At 45.7% G+C, this 13,382-nt stretch overlaps 1 long non-coding RNA gene across 1 annotated transcript; it reads right to left on the bottom strand.

The window, feature by feature from the left end:
• Positions 1-10,754: 10,754 nt before the first annotated feature.
• On the bottom strand, positions 10,755-11,547 carry LOC128506201 (uncharacterized). Its single transcript, XR_008355694.1, has 3 exons — positions 11,432-11,547; positions 11,141-11,208; positions 10,755-10,890 (listed from the first exon to the last, which is right to left on the bottom strand). It is a non-coding gene; the product is annotated as an uncharacterized LOC128506201 (long non-coding RNA).
• Positions 11,548-13,382: the final 1,835 nt, after the last annotated feature.

Here is a 13,382-nt window from a genome sequence, read left to right as displayed (position 1 = left end):
AACAATCTCCTCCTGAACGTCAGCAAGACAAAGGAGCTGATAGTGGACTTCAGTACAAAGCAGGTGAGGAACTAGCAGAACCCCATCATCAACAGGAGTCCAGTGGAGAAAGTGGACAGCTTCAGATATCTTGGTGTTCACATCTCGCAGGACCTGGCATGGTCCTGTCACATCAACACCGTGGTAAAAAAGGCCCGGCAGCGTCTGTACCACCTCAGACACTTGAGAGACTTTAGACTGCCCTCCAAGGTGCTCAGGAATTTCTACTCCTGCACCGTAGAGAGCATCCTGACAGGAAACATCACGACCTGGTTCGGGAACAGCACCATGCAGGACAGACGAGCTCTACAGAGGGTGGTGCGATCAGCTGAGCGCATCATCCGCACCGAGCTCCCTGACCTGCACTCAATCTACACCAAGCGGTGCTGGACCAAGGCCAGGAAGGTCGTGAAGGACTTCAGCCACCCCAACAATGGACTGTTCACTCTGTTGCGGTCTGGGAAGCGATTCCGCTTCCTGAGGGCCAACACAGAGAGACCGAGGAGGAGCTTCTTCCCGCAGGCGATAAGGTCTCTCAACCACACCACTATGCAGAACTAACACAATCTTTTCACAATCAATCAATCAATCAATAAATCAATCAATCAATCAATCTTTATACATCTATGGACCCTATGGACAATTCCACGCACATCACATCCACACTACATGTTTACGTTTACATTCTGGACCATTGCACAAAGACACTAATAACTATTGCACAAAGTCACTTTTTCTATGCATATTTGCACACCATTATATTTCTATTTGTACAGTATATTTCTATTTTCAGTTTCTATTTTTAGTTCTATTTTTCCTAGTTAAATTTTATTTTTTAATTTAAATTTTCTATCGTATTTCTTTTATTCATATTTATTACTTATTATAAGCTTTAATTCTCTTTTTAAGGTCACTGGCGGTCGTGTAAGCATTTCCCTACATTTCGTACTGTGTATGACTGTGTATGTGACAAATAAAATTTGAATTTGAATTTTGAATTTGAAAAACTAGCAATATAAATTATCATACCAATAATCAGATCAATGTGATTGTTTTAAAAACTAACCATAGGGATAGTAAAAGGTGTATGAAGAATTAATACTAACAAACATGATCATACATTGATCTGATCTGCTTTATAGAAATATGTTTAATGTATATTAAAAATGAATAATCAGAACATATATCAAAGTACTAATAGGCAAATAATCTCTATACATGTAAAAATATATAATGGACAGTTAAAGACCAATTAGATAAAATTTACTGTGATGGGAATAATAAAAATTATTAAATATAATAAAAATAGAACACTTACACATTTTGATGAGGAAGATTTTAAAAAATTGCGGCTTCAACAAAACCCAAGTCACCAACGGTGGTCAATGGTCTGGTCAGGAAAAAAAGAAACAAACCAAATGTTTTCCAAAAAAAGAGAGCATAAGACTTCTTCGGCCTACCCACACTTAAATAAATAAAATTTATTCAATATAATGAATAATGATGAAAGAAAAAATATATATAATGAATGAGATGAAAGAAAAAAAAGAAGAAGAAATTATGTAATTGGGAGGTGCTATATCAATCTAACCTGAGCAAAATTAGCTTACATCCCATGAATATTAAGTAATTTCTTGACTAAAGGAGAAGCAAACAATGATGTAATTGTTAAGTGAAGGTATATAAACCATGTAAAATTAGGGAAGTAAAAGGAGGTGAGGGAGAGACAACTTTGCAGAATCTTGTCTGTTTGTCTTTTGTCTGGCTGGTCCAGTGCTGTCCATTTACTTATAGCTGCAATAAACTCTTCTGCTATTTCAGTACTTGGAGTAGTTATTTATTTTGTTTGGAAAATTGGCAAAGTTCACTGCAAATTTGCCATGACAATAGTTCTGCCCATATGAGGTAGCAAGCCCAGGAGCACTGATGATAAGCAATAAAACAGGTGGCGCTCCAGTTGTTGTGTGGTCCGTTCCATCTGACCATTAGTCTGGGGGTGATATCCAGGTGACAGACTACAGGTGGAATTGATCTGACGGCAGAAGGCCTTCCAGAACCGGGCGGTGAACTGGGGTCCCCTGTCCGAGACGATGTCCCTTAGGAACCCATGCAGTAGGACTACGTGTTCCAATATCAGCTCGGCTGTCTAATTTGCTGATGGTAGTCCGATGGAAAACCGATCGACGATAGTCATGATGGATTTTTTTTTTCCTTTGGAGACCGGCAGGCCCGTGATAAAATCGACGGCAATGTGCGTCCAGGGTCGGTGGTGTACAGGAAGTGGTTCTCCTGGTGTCGGTTGATTGGTGTCCTTGGCTCTGGCACAGACTGGGCACGCCTGGATGTCCTTCGCCATGGAGGGCCACCAGAAGGCTCGTCGTATAAATAGTAGAGTGCGGCGAGTACCGGAGTGTCCTGCGATGGACGAGGAATGTCCCCAGTGGATAACCTTGGCCCTTAGCGTCTGTGACACATAGAGTCGTCCAGTCGGCTTGTGCCTGGTAAACCCCCTCGTCTCCAAGTCCCATTGGGGCGGTGCCAGAATCCGGGATGGTAGGAGGACAGGTGCGGGGTCCACCCGGGTGGCATCCTCTTCATGTTGTCGGCCTTGGTGTTTTTAGATCGCGGTAGGACAGATGAAAGTCATATTGTTCAAAGAACAGGGCCCACTGTGCCTGTCTCGGGTTGAGCTGTTTTAAATTCCATATAGTAATCAGATTCTGATGATCGGTTCAGACAATGAAGAGCTCGCTGGCGCCCTGGAGCCAGTGTCGCCATTCCTCCAAGGCCCACTTCATGGCCAGCAGTTAACGGTCCCCTATCCCGTATCACTGCTGAGTGGGGTCAATTTTTTTGGAGAAGAAGCTGGAGAAGGGTGTAGCTTCTGGTCTGGACCTCACTAGGAGAGGACCGCCCCAGCTGAGGCATCACATCTGAGGCGTCCACCTCCACAACGAACGGTTTGCTGGCGTCTGGGTGGAGAAGGATGGGGGCAGTGGTGAAGCGACGGCAAAATTCTCTGAAGGATAAGATGGCATTGGGCCATGAGTTTGAATGGGTGAGGTGAAGGTCGAGTCAGGGTGGTCAGAGGGGCAACAACTGTACTGTAGTACCAGATAAAGCGACGATATAAATTCACAAACCCGAGGAACGTTGAAGTTGCTTTAGTTTCTTGAGTAGGAGCCAATGACGCACAACTTCCAGCTTCTGCGGGTCCATGGCCACACCCTGGGACAAGATGACAAAACCCAGGAACGTGGTGGAGTGCTGGTGAAAAGCACATTTTTCCAACTTACAGTACAGTTGGTGGGTAAGTAATCTCTTTAAGATTGCCCTGACATGCTGGGTGTGTTCTTCTACTGTCCATGAATAGATTAGAATGTTATCTAGATGACCAAACCCAAACACCCAGCGACCTATCATGTCTCTTAGAACGTCATTGATGAACTGTTGAAATGCTGCTGGTGCGTTACTAGGCTTTCATAGTGTCCAGTGGTATATGTCGTTTTCCACTCATCGCCCTCTCTGATGCGCACCAAGTTGTAGGCACTCCTGAGGTCCAACTTAGAAAAAATAGTGGCACGGGAGAGGGTGTCCAGGGTGGAGTTGGTCAACGGCAACAGGTGTCGGTTCTTTATTGTGATGTTGTTGTGCCCCCGATAGTCGACACAAGGGCAAAGTTCCCCGCCATTTATCTTTACAAAGAAAAACCCTGCGGCCGCTGGTGATGAGGAGGTTTCCGATATGCCTCTGGGATGGCGTTGGTGTTGACGTCGGGGGCCTCGGCTGTCAATGATGAGAGCGATGGGCTGGGCTTGGTTGGTGATGGGGCCGACCGTCCACAGATGTGATTTTAACAGGCTGGGATAACAGCTCGACTTTTACCACCAATTTCTTGGCGTAAGTGGTGTTAATGAAGTTACCTGTGGCACTGGAATCGACAAACGCAGTACTTCTGACTAGCTTGTGGCCGATTTGGAGGATTACCTGAACCGTGAGACGAGAAGAGGTGTCAGTGGTCGTGGAGGAGTGTTGGATGGTCCACAAGAGTAGGGAGTACAACTCACCGGGTTTGGGCATTTCCCGGACGGATAGGGCAGATTGCCTGATGGTGTTGTGCTGACCCACAGTACGCACACAGACCCTCTCTAAAGCGGCATTCACGTTCAGTCACGGTTAAGGAGGCATGTCCTAATTGCATGGGTTCCCCCGGTTTCGGTGTCAACCACGGCAGGAGGTGGAGATCTGACATTTCCAGTGACTGAGCTGATAGAAGGTACCGGGGTACGTGGTGAAGTGTAGGAAAACGTAGGTGATGGCGGCAGGGTCCGTGGGGCTGGCTTTGGGCGAGATAAAAGGATTGGTCGATACAGAGGGCTAGCTGTATTAATCCCTCCAGAGTGGCTGAAAGTTCTCGTCCAGCAAGCTCGTCTTTAATCCATGAAGCCAATCCCTCATAGTAGGCTGTCCAAAGCACGGAGTCTCCCCAAGCTGTCTGCACCGCGAGAGTGCAGAGTTCTGCGTTGTAGCGGCTCATGGACAAACCTCCCTGCCGTAGGTGACATAATTTGGCGTCAGTCTCCACCTCGCCTGCAGGATGTTCGAATGTAAGTTTGAGTTGCATCGCTGCGGCAATAGCCGCGCGGAGATCCGCGTTCTCCCGCTGGACCTCCGCAACCTCGCGGCGCAAGGCCGCGACGTTTTGGACGCTCTGGCGCAGAGTAGCGATCTCTCCGGTTAGCTAAGCATGGCATGGTCCACCACATTGCAGAGGCACACATGAGCCGCTGGGTTCACCACGGAAGGCAGAGTCATTTTGTCAGAAACTAACCGGAGCTGAACGGAAGACATAGCGATTAGCAGTTAGCCCATGGCGTGGATGGTAATCCCAAATGCGGAAGTGACACGAATAGGCAGGATAACCACGCTTGTTATTTTTAGGACTCTCCCGGATAGAGAGCAAGGGAAAACAAAAATTAAAGGGGTCATACAGGCCTACATGCACTTTTTTAAGCTGTTTGGACTGAACTGTGTGTTAGGAGAGTGTGTACACAACCACTCTACGATGATAAAGAGCCGCCCAGTGGTTTTCTTTTCATTTATTACAATAACATGCCCCTTCTGAAATCAGGCCAATCGCAAATGCCTGTCACTGTGACACCACACCACAAGAGGCCACTCCTACACTAGTTGATTGACACTGGTGTTTTAGCAAAGACCCGCCCCGAGTGAGAAGAAGCTGTCGGCCATTGTTTTTCGCCGCTTGAGCAAAATGCCGCCTAAGCGAGTGTGGTGTACAGTTGTTGGGTGTAATAGCAAACACAACAGTCGTCATTCACTACTGACATCTGAGCCGCTGAGGACGCAGTGCGTTGTGCCCACTGCGTTGTGGGCAATGCTTTGTGGGTAATGCAGTCCAAAGCATTGCCCGCACTGGACTACACTCCTGTGGCTATACCTCACGTGTGTTGTGAAGACACGCCCAACAGAACTGGGGGGGCGGGCTTAGCAGAGATCATAAGCATTTAAGGGAACATGTACTGAAATAGGTTGCTGAGAACAGAGCTAGTTTTTACCAGGTAAAAATAGTGGTTTTTTACACAACCATTGAGAATTTTTTATTAAATATATTACAAACTTTTCATTAGGACCCTAAAGATCATATTAACATTTAATGAAAAATGTTTCTGGATGACCCCTTTAACCCGCGTCCTAGTGACACACACTTAATCGAGAAGATGACTAAATAAAGTGAGTACTCACAGATTAGCCAATGTAGCTTGTGAAACGACATGGGCGAACTCACTGACTGAGTGATGTGCCGTGATATGTTTACTCCTCGTATACTTCCTGGTTCGCGACCGCATTACTTCTGGGCCCTAGTGCCGGTCACGGATTAAGTGTGCATGACACTATTATTCATACTCTGTGTTTAGCAGTCATGCATTTGTAATCCAAACAGAATCTGGTTTGGCTTGTCCTGCTGTAAAACACAGGGATGTCTCTCAGCATATATTGCTCTTAAAAGCACATATTTTTTAATGGTGGACCTTATATTGATAACAGCTTGGATGGCCCTTTTCATCTTTAAACCAGAGAACATGATGGGTATTGTTTCCAAAACCTACAGTATTTAAAATATTGACTCATTGGACCACAAAACATGTTTCCAGTGTGCATCTGTTCATCCTAAATGAGACAGAACCCAGAGAAGTCTTTAATGCCTCTGGACAGTATTAATATATGGCTTTCTTATGCCTTAAATGACATATGGTGTTAATTGACCAAATGGTGTTAAAGGTTTACCAAAATGCTCCACATTATAATATCCACTTCAACAGCATGGCAGTTTTTAGGACAGTGATGTCTGAGGGCTCATATGTATTCAGAAGTTTGAATACATGAAAACGCTATGGGAACATCTTTTCGTGTTGCCGGTTGTGAAGCATGTGTGTATCAAACACGCCAAATTTTGGCTTATATAACCTCGGTCAGGTGACGTCGTCTGATGAGACGCACCTGCAGGTTATAAATAGGAGTAAACCGGAAACATTCCTCAGATTGATTTTTGTCTGAAGGGACATCCGGTCACGTAAGCAGTGCGGCATTGGAGCGCAGCATCTCGTTCCCGCCTTTTCAGGGAACAGGGTTACAGCAAAGTAACCCGAGACGTTCCCTTTCAAAGGCTACACAACGAGAATACCAACGCCGCTGCACTGCAAGTGTCTGGACCCCGGGGTTGTGGCGTGTGCGCACAAAGACCAAGGAGGTCTCAGAACTATCTCTGGGAAGCTGACTCGAGGACCCGTGATCCCGGAGTAGCAGGCACATCCAGGCTATAAAATCTAACAAATGTGTGCGGAGAGGACCAACCTGCCGCGTCGCACACTTGCTGCAGGGGAACACCTCTCACCAGAGCAATAGATGAGGCAATCCCCCTGGTCGAATGAGCCCTAATTCCTAGAGGCGAAGTGAGCCCACGCGCCTCATAGGAGAGGGCAATAGCATCCCTCACTCAGTGTGACAGAGTCTGTGTAGTGGCAGCCGCCCCCCGGTTGCGGCCCCCATAGCATATAAAGAGCTGCTCTGTTTTACGCCACTGGCTGGTGCGATGGACGTAAATCTGAAGAGCACGTACTGGACACAGTAAGTGAAGTCTCTTCTGCTCCGGAGCTGTAAAAGGCGGAGGACAGAAGGCCTCAAGAACAACAGGGTGCATGGTTGAGAATGGAACTTTCGGAAGATAGTTCTGGTGAGGATGCAGAACAGCCCTGACTAGCCCAGGGGCAAAGTCTAGGCAGGACGGGGAGACTGACAAGGCGTGCAGATCTCCAACTCTCTTGAGAGAGGTAATGGCCATCAGAAAAAACATCTTAAGGGTCAGAAACCTGACAGGCGCTGACTCTAGAGGTTCGAAAGGGGTGTCAATTAGACCTTCGAGCACAACAGATAAATCCCATGACGGGACAGTGGCTCTAGTGGGTGGCCTCAGCCGTTTAGCTCCACGAATGAAACGGGCAACTAAACGGTGCTTTCCCACTGTTACCCCATCAGTAGGAACGTGGCAGGCTGAAATAGCGGCTACGTACATCCTGAGAGTACTAGGGCACAAGCCCGAGGACAACTTTTCCTGCAGGAACTCCAGTACTGAAGCAATTCGGCAGTGAACTGGGTCCACCTGCTTCGTCATGCACCAACTTCCAAATACATTCCATTTGAGGGCGTAGGCTTTCCTAGTGGAGGGAGCCCTAGCATTTAAAATAGTGTCAATAACGCTGGCTGAAAGGCCAGCTTGACTTAGTTGGTCCCGTTCAGGGGCCAAACGTGAAGGTTCCAAAGCTCGGGCCGGGGATGAAATATTGTCCCCTGCACCTGAGACAGAAGATCCCTCCTCACTGGAATCACCCATGGTGAGCCGTCGAGGAGAGATATTAGGTCCGAGAACCACACTCTGGTCGGCCAACAGGGCGCTATCAATAAGAGGCGCAAACGCTGTTGACAGACCCTCGCCAGGACTCCCGGGAGCAGAGCTATCGGAGGAAACGCATGAAGGCGTAATTTGGTCCACGTATGGGCCATGGCGTCCAGACCCAGGGGAGCTGAATGAGTCAGAGAGTAGTAGAGGGGACATTGTCCTGTCCCTTGGGAGGCAAAGAGGTCCACCTCTGCTGTAAAGAATTTTTCCCAGATCTGACTGACTACTTCGGGATGGAGCTTCCATTCCCCGTGTGTCACAGCTTGTCTGGACAGTAAGTCTGCTCCCACATTCATGTGCCCTGGAATGTAAATCGCCCTGAGGGACAGGAACTTGTCCTGTGCCCAAAGCAGAACCTGGTGCGCTAGCTTGTTCAAGCGGCGCGAGCGCAGTCCGCCCTGGCGATTTATGTAGGAGACTACGGATGTGTTGTCCACCCGCACTAGAACATGGTAGCCTCTCAACTGCTGGAGGAAATGCCGTAGGGCTCAAAAATAGAGCCATCATTTCGAGGCAATTGATGTGCCATGGGAGAAGATGGCCTCTCCAGCTCCCTTGGGCTGGACGGCCATCCAAGACCGCACCCCAGCCGGTGAGGGAAGCATCTGTCGTTAGCATCTTGCGACGACAAGACGGCCCTAGAGTGGGACCCAAAGTCAGGAACCGGGGTCTGAACCACGTAGAAAGGGTACAAAGTCCTCTGCGCGTAACCCTTATTTGCCTTCGGGGATTGGCTCTTGCATGAAGTCCCCTGGCTCTTAGCCACAACTGAAAAGCTCTCATGTGCAGAAGGCCCAAAGGTATCACCGTGGATGCAGCTGCCATGAGGCCTAAACATTTTTGAAAGTGATGAACAGTCACTCTCCGGTCTAGCCTGATTTCCTTCAGGGCATTGAGAATGGATTCGATACGAGCGGGAGACATCTGTGCCCGCATAACGATTGAATCCCAAATAATACCCAAGTATGTTGTCCTCTGAGCTGGAAAGAGAATGCTTTTCGCGGCATTGAGTCTCAATCCTAATGAATGAAGATGAGCTAGGACGACATCCCGATGTCGAAGCGCTAGCTCCTGAGACTGGGCCAGAATGAGCCAGTCGTCTGTGTAATTTAAAATACAAATGCCCTGGAGTCGCAAGGGAGCCAGGACTGCATCCATGCACTTTGTGTATGTGCGGGGTGATAGAGCTAGACCAAATGGAAGGACCCGATATTGGTAGGCTTTTCCCCCGAAAGCGAACCTCAGGAACTTCCTGTGTTGTGGCAAAATTTCTATGTGAAAGTATGCATCCTTCAGATCTATTGTCACAAACCAATCCCTTGGTTGAATTTGTAAAACAATGCTTTTGACAGTCAACATCTTGAATCTGTACTTTTTGAGATAGCGGTTCAGTCCGCGAAGATCTAGAATTGGACGCAGCCCCCCGTCTTTTTTGGGAGTCAGGAAATACCGACTGTAGTAGCCTGACTCTATGTCTGGAAGGAGAACCTGTTCTATGGCCCCTTTTTCCAGCAATGCCTGCAGTTCGAGAGTCAACAGATGCGCCCTTTCCGGTATCACGGAGGTGGTAATCACGCCGTTGAAACGCGGAGGGCGGTGTGCAAACTGAATCCTGTAGCCTTTTTCTACAGTCTTTAACACCCAGGGAGATATGCTTGGCAGTAGCTTCCACGCTGCCAGCTTCTCCGAAAGGGGCACTAGTTTTAGCACTTCAGCTAAACGGGGGGGTGTTAGTGGTTCGGCATCCTGGATTACAGCAGGATAAGACCGAAGGACTAACGTACTGTTGGAGGCCGGTGTTGTCCGAAACACCAAAGGCGGCGGAAACTGAGCACCGACCCCCTGGGGGTGCCAGGGAAGGCATCTTCCTATGTGAAAGGGTGTTACGCACCCCTCCCCGGGGGGGTCCTCCCCCATGGTCCTGGGCGCATAAGCTTCAGGACGACTTCTTTGAAAAGAAGACGGTGCGGCGATCTGACCTCTTTGAGGCGGGCTGTGAGGGGCGGCGAGCCGTACCCCTGTCTTTACGAGGGGGTGCCCGGCTGCTGACGCTTTCTTTCTGCGCCTCCCGCCTGGCGAGAATCAGATCTGATCGAGACTGGGTGGCCGGCAAGACTGGTGGCGACGGAATTTACAGCTTCGCCGAACAGGCCGGAAGGTGAGACGGAGGCATCAAGGAGGAATGTTCGATCCTTATCCTTGATGCCTGTCAAATTCAACCATAGGTGCCTTTCTGCGACACCAGCGCAGCCATGGAACGGCCGATAGCACGGGCTGTCTGTTTTGTCGTACGTGGTTGAGCCACCCTTAGCAGCAATAACTGCAATCAAGCGTTTGCGATAACTTGCAACGAGTCCCACACGGAAAAACCTATATAAACATATATGTTTTAATATAGGTTTGATATAAGTTTTTAATATATGTGACATATATAAAATTGCCCGTTTTCCTATATTATATGTACATATGCGTGCATATATGTACCTATATAGACGTATATGTGACATATATAAAATTGGCCGTTTTCCTATATTATATGTACATATATGTGTACATATATACTTGCATACATGTACCTATGTGCATATATGCACCTATATTTTTACCTAGATATTAGTTAAATTATTGAAATCCATAGCTGCTAGACAACATAAATAAAAGCCCAAAATGTAGAAATTTTTATTTTTTTATTTTTTTAAGAACAATCAAATAGTAAAAGAACAAAAATATAGTACAAGAACAAAAATAAGACAAAAAACTCAACAGGAAGAAAAAATATATATATTTTGAGGACCTTCTCAGCTTCGTGAGCTTTGAATTGATAGATGTGCCTGTCTGCCCTCGGGTGGCTGCCGGCCACTTCTTCAATGTAGCATCTAGAGAGGACAAAAATAAAAAGACAGTATAATAATAATAAATGATTATTTATTAAAACTTCAGACAACAACAATTAGTGCCACGAGGTTTTCGCTACACTATATGTTCTACAAAATAGAGGACTACACACCTTATAGCGCAATACCCCAGAAATGTGGCTTTAAACGAAAGGTAGAATTAAGAAGTGAGCAAGCGATTAATTAGTATATAGGTCCCAAGCAGATACAGTAACAATAATGGGTGCCCTACCTTATGCAGTCTCCAATGCCTAATAAACGCGACCAGCTGCTCCCCATCCCCTCTGGTTGGCTTTCCACCTTAAAGTAATATTTCAAAATTATTATTTAAGGGGGGTAAAATGAAGGTGGAGAAAGCTAAAGTTTTTTTATATACACATCACGTTTTCTTGAGGTTCAAGAAATTCCAAAAATGGCAAGTAAAAAAGCGATGGCCCGCACACAAACATAATTTATTCCACAGAACATGACTGACTTGTTTTTTTTTTTCAAGGACAGAAAAGATTAGGAACATGGTTTGTACCATTCAGGTTGCAGCAAAGTCTCAAAGTCGAAGGTGCCAGCAGCAGATTACGCACCATGGCAGTAGCAGAGGTGGCAAGGCGGGCTGCTCTCCACGCTTCTGCCTGGCAAAACACCCCAGAACCATTTCAATCTAAAAAATAATTTCACATCACAATATTAATTTATTGGCAACTTTTAAAAACTTTTTCATGTTTCATACTGATTCTTGCTTAGCTTCCCAATAGTTAATAGGATTTTATGTATAAATGCAGGTTAATGATAAAGATATGAAACAGTGTGTAGGGAATATTTGATTTTTAGTGTGATTTTCAGTGTGTAGGGAATATTTGATTTTTATTGTGATTTCCTTCCTTTTCTCACGACACAAGCTGCACTTTCAATATAACACATTCTATAGTAGTTTATGTTAAAGGTCGTAAAACTGTTAAACGCTCGTAAATGTAGAGCTACTCTTAAATTTATGTTCTTCCTTACCTTATCTTTTAAAAGCATTCCAGACTGGATGTAAAAACTCCTGCATCCACCTTTTCTTTGGTTCTTTGTGTGTGTGCGTATACATACTCCTGTCTCCCACAATAAACTTTGAACGTCTCACTGAGCGCTGACTTGTGTGTATCATTGAGGGGTTCCCTGGGACCAGGCGGGACAAGCAGAATACAGGATGAGCACTAAGTAGACAAAAGGAGGTCTACCAAAATTCAAGAAATCCTTACACAGTGTTATAAGCTAACCAAAAAGGAGCCAAATACGTATTAGCAACCATAATCTAAAGCTATCCAAAACAAGGGGAAATACATTAGAACAGTTATAAACATCTGTAAACTCCATAAGGCATTAGCTTAGCCACCGGGAAATATCATGTTTGTGCTACATACAGTAAGGCAGCATGTTAGCATGATTTACCTAAACTATGTAAATGGCATTGAAAGCCAATGTGTCACACAAGCTGACAAGAGCTAGCTGAAATGAGGAAAATATTTACTAATATTAGTTTAATATTATCAGAATAGGAGGTATATAAGACTTAATAACTTACCCAGTGTGTCCTCTGTTAAATCCTCTCTTCAAAATGCTCCCGTTCGTCGTCAGAGCCACACAGTCTTCTTCTGAGGTAAATGTAAACTCCTCCCACTTTCCAGAACATTCTGAAGAGTTTCCTTGGATGTGTAGTAGCGCGTATCATCTTCCAAATGTGCAGAAAACTGAATCTGTGTGTAAACTCAAGCCTGTCTTTGTGTGTGTGTTTTTCATGCCGGTGTCCGAAGGCGTGGCCTAGTATGTAAATTAGCCGGACTGATTTCTGTGTGATTGGCGTGTGGGCGTGTCCTGCCTCGGATCATTAGCAGATAATGAAGTGCGACAGAAATTCTAAAATGTGTATAACTATAGTTAACACTAGAAGCGCCGCGCCAGTGTCACCTACTAATAACGCGGTATAGCGGTCATTTGACCGCCTATTGTTTTGAATGGGACGCTGCTGCTGACACACAATGATCGCTAGATGGCGCTTTCACCCAAAGCAAATAGTTTAGCTCCAAGATCAACTTGCACTTGGACAATGCGCCATTTATTCCCGCGTTGATAATCAGCGGTATGTTTTTTTTTCATATTCAACTGAGAAAACCTACTACAGAGTCTCTAAGGGGACAAAGGAAGAGGGAAAAAACGGCTGAAAAAAAACAAGTCATGTTTTGCATTATAACCCAAAGTTTTTGGCATGACTTTTTTCTGCCGTTTTTTTCTCATCCTTTGTCCATCTAGGGGCTTCGTACTATAACAAAAAGAAATGCTCTACTTAATTTATATATTGTATGGTGAAATTTTTACGTTTGTTCATTCTATTTGAAGCTTCTGAACGTCTCGGATGGGGCAGCAGCAGCGATTTAGTTCTGAACTTGCTTCCGTGAAATTATCGCTAAAACAATATTAAATTTGAATAAATCAGATCT

This window comes from Clarias gariepinus, chromosome 18 (assembly GCF_024256425.1).
Source record: "Clarias gariepinus isolate MV-2021 ecotype Netherlands chromosome 18, CGAR_prim_01v2, whole genome shotgun sequence".
NCBI lineage: Eukaryota > Metazoa > Chordata > Actinopteri > Siluriformes > Clariidae > Clarias > Clarias gariepinus.
This window is presented reverse-complemented; position numbering and strand designations above follow the sequence as displayed.